Genomic DNA, 11,117 nt, shown 5'->3' with positions numbered 1-11,117 from the left:
TTTTTGAATCGCTTATCAAAACTGTACAAATGATATACCGTTGGAAAGATAATGAAATTGGGCAACTTTTTCATGTTTTATGTTTTTTCAAAATCCTCACAGTTTTTGAACAATTTTGAAAATACCGAAATTCGGACGTACTCAAAAAACGAGCGGACAGTAATTTGGATGATTTGTTTCAACCGTATATCGGAATGATGCAAATGATATGGCGTTGGAAAGCTATGGACTAGTCGCAACTTTCTTATTCCAATTGTTTTCTCTAGTTCCTTATAGTTTAAGAAAATAACACGAATTACTATCCGCCTGTTTTATATGACGGCACCGAATGATTTTCCCCGCCATTTCCATGCGGTATATTTAAACAATGCAAATGATATACGGTTGGAAAGGTCTCAAAATGGCGCATCTTTTTCGTATCTACCATTTTTGCCAACTCCAAACGATTTGAAAGTAATTTTAGAAGTTTTTAAATCATGTTTTCGGTATATTTTGTGGGATAACAATTTGAATTTAATAGATTAGATCCATTTATTTGTTGTAAAATGTTGTAGGTAATGAAATTATACATGTACTCTACCATATAAAGCTTTTGGTGACAATGATTGAAGTGGCTGGTGATCAAATCAATGAGATTTGAACAATATATTTCCGCCCTGTAAAAACAGAGCATTGAACTTCCCTCGACACGAACTTGCACTTCTAGGGAAATGCGGATGTACTTCTCGGCGCTGTTTTACGAAAGTGTTCAGTAAAATGACTATAAGTTTCTCATACGGTGTTCGTTTGAGGTCCATGGCCACACAAAATGATCAGCACAACCACGCGCATCTGAACTTCCCACGACATGTCCTTGTACTGCTTGGCCTTCATGGTTGTACTTCCTGGAAATGTTTTTTGATACTAGTGTGTTTTACAAAAACTAGCATGTGTGCTTCAAAATGATAATGTTAGATTGTCCCTATATTCTATTTTAAGAGATTCTGCACTTCCCGGATCTTAATATTTGAACTTCACAATGTTGCTATGTGAACTTAGGTGGGGGTATTTTCTTCATGTAATTACCGCTTGTACTTACTGTTGTCTCTGCCTGTACTTCTCAGAATCACTGCTCGTACTTCTTTGCAGATGACGGAATTATGTTTTTTCTACATTTGGACTTTGTCGGGTTTCATATACTTCCTACACTATGTAAGAGATTCCGCACTTCACGAATCTTAATCCTTGAACTTCTCAATGTTGTTATGTGAACTTATGTGGGAGTATTTTCTTTGGACACTTTGTAGTTCTTGTAATTATTGCTTGTACTTCATGTAGTCCATGCCTGTACTTCTCGGAAATCACTGTTTGTACTTCATCGCGGATGATGTTAACATTTTGTTTTTTGTACATTTGGATTTTGTCGGTTTTCTTATACTTCCTATATTAAGTGGTTGTACTACTCATGTCGAATGGTTATTCTTCTTGTCGTCAAATATTTGAACTTCTCTGCGGGTGATGCGATTATTTTGTTTTTTTCTACATTTTGATTATGTCTATTTTCTTGTACTTCCTATAGTAAGTGCATGTACTGCTCCTGTCGAATGGTTATACTTCTCAGCCTTAAGCATTTGAAGTTCCTCACGGATGACAGGATTATTTTATTTTTTCTACATTTGGATATTGTCGGTTTTCTCGTACTTTCTATATTAGGTGGGTGTACTGCTCGTGTCAATTTGTTTTACTTCTCGTCGTCAGCAAATAGACATCTTCACTACTCATTGTTATCATGGCTAAACTTTCTTGGCTCAATAATTGTACTTCCTACTAATAGACATCTTCGCTGCTCATTGTTGACATCAACAAATATCTACTACCTCCATTCCAATTTAATTAACGTTGGGCATCATGTATGTAGATGCACGCCGCGTTGATCAAATCGAAACCGAGGAAGTATGAGACAATCTTTTCTATACACCATCTTAGAATATCTTATTCCAAAACTTCCTTTAAATAGCATCACACACTCAAAGACATGCAACACCAGCATGCGTTCACAAAATCTGGCAGTTGCAGCATCGCGCGAGAGATAGTGGCGATACAGCTATACAAGCGTACCGTGTTTTGGACCACTTCTCTTCCTCATTTTCTGCTTGTCTGCCATTCTCAAATGTACGGCCTTGGTAGTCACAGGAAATTCTACTGCCGATATAGACAACACGTATTAATTTAGTTTGCTATTTTTGGATGCGCCACCTTTACTGCCAAAGCTAATAAAATTGTATTGCTAATACCAAAATGAAATTTTATTGCCAGAACAAAAATGGTTGAAGTGCTGGGACTACAATGCTTGAACTGCCCGGGCTAGCGATTAGGGTTATTTTACATGTACTCTGAATTCCAGTAAGAGAAGACTTGTACTTTCTAAATCTGATGTCTTGTACTTCCCAGCACTACTTCCCGGTCAAGCAAAACACATGGCAAGAAAAACATATGTTAAATAGAACATAAATCAGTACATTGGGCAGTCGACTCCCCGGTCAAAACATGCACTGTCGGCATCTAAATAACAATTGTTTCATGTCAATGCGTACATGTACTGCACATTGCCAAGTGCCAACTAACTGCACTTTGCTATCGTCAGTTTTCGTAAAGGTCACACAAAAAACAGTTAAATTGCCATAAAAAGCAGACGAAACGTAAGTAAGTGTTGTACTCTGACAGAGAAATAAAACTGGTAGAATTCCATGTTTGAGATAGCTAAAATGCAAGCATATTCTGAAACCAGTGAGTTTATGCCACCGAACACTCCCTATCCTTATCCCCTGTCCATTTTATTGCTTTAACAACTGCTTATTCTCTCTCTTGGCTGATCTTTGAGATCTGAGCTAGCTCAGCAGCTTTGACCGGGCGTAGTAGAGGATTGCGAAGTCGCTGGGCTACACACGCAGTGCGCGGTGCAGCACTGCAGCTACTGTCCCTCGTCTGCTCACTGGAAAAAAAACACAGCTGCATCAAGCGAATTGCCTCTGAACGGAGGCGTGTACGAGGAAGCAGGGCGTGTTGTGGCCGGCACCGCCGGAAATAGGAACAGGGACTGCGCCAGATGGTGGGGCTTCAAGCCAGCGCTCGGCGGAGAGGGATTCGGGGCGGAGCACCCAAGCGTCGGCGGGGGAGCTCGAGGAAAACCACAGCGGGGAAGGAGATGTGGAACAGCGGCTTGGATAAAAGAAACCACGGAAGAACAAGTCTAGCGGCCAACTAAGTACAAGTCTCGCGGCCAACTAAGAACAACTGCAACTGAGGGGGAAAATCTGTCGACGCTGTGTGTGTCTCGCGCCGGAGGTAGAAATTGGAGGCGGCGGCAGAATCGCATGGGGCCGCTGCAGGTATGCCTCCGGGTCCTCGTCGACCACGGCACTGCACTGCGGCGCGCCGGCGGAAGCCGATGGGAACTTGGCGGCGATGGAGTCTTGCCGGCGCGGGATCAAGTCTGCGCGGCTAGCGCCGGGGCCTGGCGACGGGAGAGCCTGGCCGGCGCGGGAGGTCCGGCAACTGGTATCCAGGCCGGCGGCTCGAGTGCTGGCGGCTGGGAGCATGCCGGCGGCGCGGGTGCTGGCCCCGGGGAGCACGCCGGCGGCGCGGGAGGTCCGGCGACAGGCCGGCGGCGCGAGTGCGGGCGGCTGGGATCATGCCGGCGGCGCGGGTGCTGGCGCTGGGGAGCACGGCGGTGGCGCGGGTGCGGGCGCCGGGGAGCACGCCGGCGGCGCGGGTGCTGACCAACAGCGGGGAGCCCATGGGAGAGGTGTGGTTCGTCCGTTGTAGGTGGGATTTTTTCTCGGGCCAGCGCCTCGCGCCCCCTTATACAGCCGCCGGTGGTGCTCGGAATAATATTCTGAGCACCGGTTGCAAAATAGTGCAACCCTCTATATATATATATATATATATATATATATGTATATATATATCGACGCGTAGTTCTTACTGTGGTGCATAGCTATGCACTCCCTCTTAACCGCTTGATATAGAGAGTAGAATCTTTGGATGGTAGAAGATAGCAAAAGCTGGCCATTGGTATCTCTTCACGGTTGTCAAGCTGCCGTTAGAGCCGTTAGATAGCCTTCGTGTTGCTAGCTGTAAGAAAGAAAAGAAAGAAGCAACTAGAATTGTACTACAGTTGCAAATACGTTTGGAATTACAATGCTGATAGTTTCGTTTGCCATGCTGAACAAGCATGCTACACTACCTGTACTACAGTTGCAAATACGTTTAGAATTACAGATGATATGTCATATGATAAGCTGGCAAGATATAGCAGCGGGCATTGAATTGCTGTTGGAACTGCATTTCAAACTACCATCTTCAAGGGGGCAGTTTTAGTCACCGTCCGAGATGCATGCAAGGTGGCATTTGCAGGCATTTTGCACTCCGGCGATTGACGACGAGTCGTTTCTGGAGAGACGCACGTACACACGAACCTCTGTTCCGATGCGATTTGCACGTACGCTCGATTATTCAGCTATCACCCAAGCAGCTACACAAGCAGCTGGATCGATTTCATTTAGTACTAATTGTATGCACGTATCAACCTAGCTAGTACGGAGTATAAATCAATTGATCGATTCTATAGTAGCCCCGAAGCAACTCATGTATACAGACATGGGTAGTATCTTTGAGCAGCCACCTTTGAACATCAAACGCATACTATTCGTCCTCTAATTTAGCATCAAATATAGCATCCAGGCTTAGCAATGAATCAGATACTTATCTCTATTTGTCACATTTCACATAGCGTAAAAACTGCAGTAATGAGCTTGGAATTACAGTCTGCGTTTGAAATTCCAATTCCCACCTACAGTCGATAGATGCGTCGATTGCCGTGGTGGCGGCAATGTCCTTGAAAACTGCAGGAGTACATTTTGATGCAGAAGAGGACGGACAAAAAATCTTCCGAGCATCACGGCGTAGAAATAACAAAATGAACAAGACTAATTAACTATATGCCAGATTTTGATAACACCTTGTTTAGATTTATCAGCTGATTCAGTGAATCAACGAGGGAGGAGTAGCAACCACTTTCAGTTTCTCAGATTGGAAGAGCAATCATACTACAGTTCTGAAACCTCTTAGGAAAAACTTCTAGATTCTAGTTCCGATCATCCAACAACAAATATAGTACTTATATCTTCAGTCATCAAGAAAAACAAAGAGGAGTTTATACTACTGTTATTATAAGATTCTTAGGCTAAAACGAGCACGTGCGAGACCAGAAATTGCAACTGACTAAAAAGGAGAAAGAAGCAATAATCTGATCTAGAGCTCTCTAAAAAATATTTCCCACAAGTTGATCTTTATTGCCACATATGTGTGCACGGGCTTTTCTGCCTGAACTTTTCATCGACGATGGTAACATAGGGCCGGCGGTAGAAACGCAGGAACGGCATGAAGGACTCGCGCTCCCACTCCTCGCGGCTGGCCTGCCCGTCCTTCTGGAACATGAACGGGGACTGCAGGAACGACGACCATGTCGTCCTCGGGAACTGCTGCGGCGGCGGCTGCGGCGGTTGCGGCGGCAGTGTCAACATAGGAGCAGGAGCAAGAGCCTTGTGTCCCTTGGCGACGGACAGCGTCGGCAGCATGCGTCCACCTCGGTGCTGCTGGACGGGCTGCGGCGTCGAGCGCGGGGCTGGCGAGGCGAATGAGAAGCAGCGCCATTGAAGAACCGTCATTGCTCCGCTGCACAACATCTGGTTTAGTGCCTGATACCCTGTAGAACTGTGGGTCGAGTATGATGTGTAATTAGATGGCCGAAAAAACTTTTGATAGATGAACAAAAATGGAGAAAGTTGTCGATCAAGAATGAATACATCTAACCTCGCTCCGTAGATGAAATCTGCCAGGTATATTCTTTTCACTGAATTTGCTCTGCTTCCAAAGGAGGAGGAGGTGAGGAAGGACTCGAGCTCGTGCCGAGGTTTCCTCGATGGGTGGATGCACACCTGAACAGAACGAGGTTGTGCGTGCTGACAGTTCTATAGAAGAACTTGGCGCATGCCTCGAAGGCATCCGCGCCGCGAGAAACCTATGAGCTCGATAATGTCACGGTCACCGTCGCCTCCACAGCCGCTCTGGTCATGAACCCGTCCTGGCCAAACATGCAGAAGAAGTAACAAGGTTAGACAGCAAATTAAACGCCCCGTTTCAATCAGTTGGCCATGCTCCCGGCCGGAGCCAAAAATAACTGCATGTGTTATGGCCTGGAATTTTGGTTGGACCGATAGTCTGGTTGAAGTGCTGATCAAACATGTATACAACGAAGTAGGCATTCGTTTTGGCTTGTAAAACTGCAGTTTCGTAGTGCTGTACTGGCTAAGGAAGTTTGGGAACTTGGGATAAGGCATAGAGTGAGAAAAGGTGTTGTGGGCAGTAATACATGCCGAAGTGTATTTCGTCGTGCTGTACAGTTTGCATAGCGATATTTGCTACTTTGGAAACTGCTCAGCATGTGTATTGTAAAGTGTATTGCGCGTAAATGGGTGTTGATTTAAAATTTGAAAAGGTGTGCTCTATTCAACTAGGTACTAGACGGCGTTAACATGGAGCCGTTTGGAGTTTGTGCTCTCATGTGTACATGTGGTATCATGTGTTGTATATCCAAGGGCTGGTGGGGTGTGCATAGCTAGCCACCATGGTAGCCCACTATTTTGCATATATATATATATATATATATATATATATATATATATATAGCCCAACTATTCTCGAACCCCCCTTAAGAGGGGTTCTAGAATAGCTATTCTTGAACCCCTATTCCCGCTTTACTAACTTATCCCGAACACGCCCGATCTGAACGCCCGAGGAGAAAATTGCCCCCCAACAAGGTAAAAAGAAAAAAAACCCGCCCCAGACCACCCCGACCGTCCTGCTCGTATCCGATCCCCACCCTTCGCCGGCGGGCCAACGCCCCTGCTCCTCCCCGGCTTCCCGCACCGCCCGACGCCGCCCCCACCATCTGCCGCGCGCACGGCCTCCGCCGCCCCCACCCCCTGCCTCGCGCCCATCCGCCGCCACCCCTTGCCGCGCGCACGGCCGCCGCCGCCCCCAACCACCTTCCGCGCGCCCCATCCGCCGCCACCCCTTGCCGCGCGCACGGCCGCCGCCGCCCCCAACCACCATCCGCACGCCCATCCGCCGCCCCCTTCCGTTCGCACGGCCGCCGCCGCCCCCAACCACCTGCCTCGCGCCCATCCGCCGCGGCCGCCCTACCACCTGACGCGCGCACGGCCGGATCCGTCACTTTCTTCCCCTGCTGCGCGATTGGCTGGCGCAGGGGACGCCCGAGCCCCTGACCTGTATCTCGACCATCTCCGGCCAACAGGGCCAGATGCTCACTACGTCGTGCCCTCTTCAGAACTCCGGGGGAGCTGAACTCCGTTCGCCGCGCCTCCATCAACACTCCAGTGCGTGGTGCCGGGGAGTCCACCCACTCATCCCCTGGTAGTCCGGTACTGTTGGTGACCAGCAGTGCCGCCTCTCCCGTGTTCCTCTTACCAGCAACAAGCAGACAAGCACCGTTGTGGCGATTTCCTTCCTTGGTAGCATTTTTACTTTCCATGGAAGTTCACTTCTTTTTGGTTTCCAAGTTCATTTAGTGGCAGCCATGTTTTCTCTACCTTTTTATCCTTAAGAAGTTCACTTAGCTCCTGCTTATCATGTATGCACACTGCTTGTCCTTCTCAAGTCCCCTGTTGGTATGCGTGTTCATCTCTTTATTTGTTTGGTGCCTCCAGCTCTTCACTAGCATTTTATTGGCTCAGATGTTTATTACGTATATTTGGGAACTACATCATTTAATTGGCTCAGATGTTTATTACGTACATTTGAGAACTACAGTGATTGATATCTGGAAGTAGATTAGCAGCAGCAAAAAAATATTATTTATTCTTGCGCATGCTTGTTTTTTGGTTGATGCATTATACTGCTAGAGTATGTGAGTCACAGATCAGGATCTAATGATTTTTTTCAGGGAATAACTTTTAGATCGGGTAATAGAGATGTCCAGCATTTGGTGCCTTGTAAATGCTTGTGTTTGTGCCTGAGAGATAAATTATATTTTTCTTCTTAGATATCAGTAAACATGTTGTAATCGCAAAAAAGAAAGATATGCATGCTTGCTTACATTGAGCTATTTCTTTTAGATCGGGTAATAGCAGATATTTCTTTTAGTTGTTGTGAACTGCTACTGCTGACAGACGGTGCCCTCTTTTTTCTGCGTAAAAGAAGCTGCTATAATCTAGCTTCACTCTCTCTTGCACTTCCTTTTTAAATATTTTGTTGTTTAGTCGAAAGTCTGAACGATGCAACAGCAGTTCAGTGAGTAATTTTTGACAACATTGAGCTATTTGATTACAGCCTGCACTATGTCCTGCTGAAACACAAGTGAACTTTTAATGATGTATTGTCCCGAGGTTTTTCTCACTACATAATCGAGTGCAAAACTGATGTTGTTTTAGTTTAGAACTGCCCATATTTAAGAGATAAACTGCAGTATTTCGGTTAAGAACTTCTGCCACTTCATAGCTGAACTGTTGCTTGTTCCCTTGGCAGCATGCTTGACCTCCCTCCTCACCATTCGGGACCTCCGCCGCCACACTTTGCCTGCACGGGTATGTCCTTGCGAACAGAAGCACGTCTGCGGCCCTGTGTGCTCCACGGCTACTTTCCGCACAGGACCGGAGCCATGCAATTTCTGCATTTACCGGTTCGTTCTCTCTCTAATGTATTATCACCTATAGCATGTGTGTATACACGAGCGTGAATAATATTGTAGGATGTTATGATTAGATAGCCTCTACTTGTTTGTTGTTATGCCTATGCGAGATGAATTTAAACACGCTCTGATGTTCAGTCTTATCTGTTGTGGAGTTCACTTGAACCTACGGAGGAGTAATATTTATTTTGGCCGGAGAGGTTTCATTAGTTCACATAGGAAGTTTTCATATTTCTGGTGGATTTTTTTACAAAAAGTTGGCTTTGTAATAGCTAAGGAAGTTCACTCTTTGTTCTAAACCGGCTCAGTAAATGAAAAACAAAAGTTTATCTGCCACTAAAAATAACCATTATAAAACTGCATGTCCGGAGGTCCACTTGGTTACAACCTGGAAGCTCACCATTCATGCTTCACTTCACTTCATGTTCTGCACCTCAAATACGCTCGTCGTGGTGATCGTTTGCAGTTCCTCCTGGTGTTGTTGGCAGTAGATGCATGACGGAAAAGAGTGGATTGTTCCCTGGAGCGTGTCTAGGAATGCGTTGTTGTCTTTCTCAGCCAAGTTTTGTTTTCTGTCACTGCTTCTTAGGCAAAGACCATCAAAATTTTCAATCCTGTGTTCATGATGATGTAATAACACACAATTGGAAGTTAAAATCTTTTCTAGTCTGAAGTTCACTTCCTCCCTACCACAGAGTTCAGTCAAGTACATGGAATTCTAGTTAATTAATAAACAGTGTGGTTCTGAGGTTCACTAGTTGGTAAAAGTTCAGTTCGTCTATGAGGTGAAGTTCACTTGCTTTTTATAATGTGCTGAAACTCAAATGTATCTTGTGAATCAACGTTCATACCTATGTTGTTCTGCGAGTGTAACACTGTATCTAGCTTTATGCTATTCCATTGCTTTTTGAGGTCACTACAATGCGCCCTAGATAATAAATTGTATCATCTGTATGGCAGGACCTTTGGGGCTCCTGATGGAAAAAGCATTTTTAGCATTTTCCAGAACTTATAAAAATAGTTTGTGCTCAGTAAATGTTTTTAATATGAAAACAGTTTGCTTCTCCAAAGTGATCGAATACTAATCCAAGAATGCATTAGAGTTTACCATGTAAAAACAGAAAACTGTAGTTCAAAAATTAACAAAGCAAAACAGGGGGAATGTTTCCCATTTGATTGGAAAATCATTTTATTATGTTGAGGAGTTCGTTTTTATGCAGCTTCTTAATGGAAAACAGGGGGAATGATTCCCATTTGATTGGAAAATCATTTTAAACTATGAAACAACTTTACTATGGTTGTCATTTAAACTGAAGTTTATTGTATAAGTGCCCTTGATTTTCTAGATAGTAGAAGGGCAGGCAGTTGTGCAATTGTGAAAGCCAAATTTGTATCGAAGTTCAGTTTTATTGGCAGCAGAGTTCACGTTCAGAAGAAGTTTAATTGGTCTAGTTCATAAAATTCAACTTTTCCGGCCAAAGGGGTTCAATTCACCCATGAGGAAAAAGTTTGCAATTTCTTTCTCACGAAGTTCACTGTTTTTAAATTCGGAAGTTCCCTATTAGCCGTGGGTTGGTTCAGTTTGTTGTTGTTTGTCACAAGTAAGCTCCCTCCTTTGAACCCCTATGTGGAAGTTTAGTTTAGTAGTCCGTTGTTGGGCTTAGCTGGCTCGATTTGCGGGAGATAATTGTAGTTATGGCTAGGTGGAAACGCACGATGGGGATGTCTATTAGTTTAGAGAAGTCTTGTTGGAAGTCTACTATGGTGCTCAAGTAGTTCATATACTTCCAGTGCATTTTCGTGTGGCCGTTGTCTGCAGTTCTCCCCTGCACTAGCGTCTACGAAGTGCTCTACTGGATGCTGGTACTTATGTCAATGAACTACTGGTGTTTGTCCAGTCTCAGCGGCTTGACTGAATACTAGGAAAAGGAAATAGAAGAATTCTATCCATGGAGCGGTAGTTAAAAGCTACACGATAAAATGTTAAATACTACTGACAGAATTGTAGCTTTGTGATCTTTTTTATCGCGTGGTATTAGCTTTGGAGATGCTGATGTTGTTGACAATATCTTTCTTTCGTCGCTCTTTGTTGGTGAGTTGAATAGGTAATGTCTTCCTGGTGCTGAACTGTCAATGGTGCAGTTAGTTGGCTATTTTTCAGGTAAATACTAATCATATTCAGTAAATAATCATGAGTTCTTGAAGTTTACTCCTGGGTACCAAGTAGTTCATTTCTTGCAATTTGAAAAGTGTTGGTATATCGCGTTTGGTGGTAGATGTATATTTTTAGTGGCTGTTGAGGAAAACAGTGAACACGGGAGTACAATCTTAGCAGTTCCGTCTGATGTGTCTAGTAGTTCACTACATC

The sequence above is a fragment of the Lolium rigidum genome, chromosome 6, assembly GCF_022539505.1.
Source record: "Lolium rigidum isolate FL_2022 chromosome 6, APGP_CSIRO_Lrig_0.1, whole genome shotgun sequence".
Classification (NCBI taxonomy): domain Eukaryota; kingdom Viridiplantae; phylum Streptophyta; class Magnoliopsida; order Poales; family Poaceae; genus Lolium; species Lolium rigidum.
The sequence above is the reverse complement of the archived record's forward strand: the minus strand, read 5'-3'. Positions refer to the sequence as shown.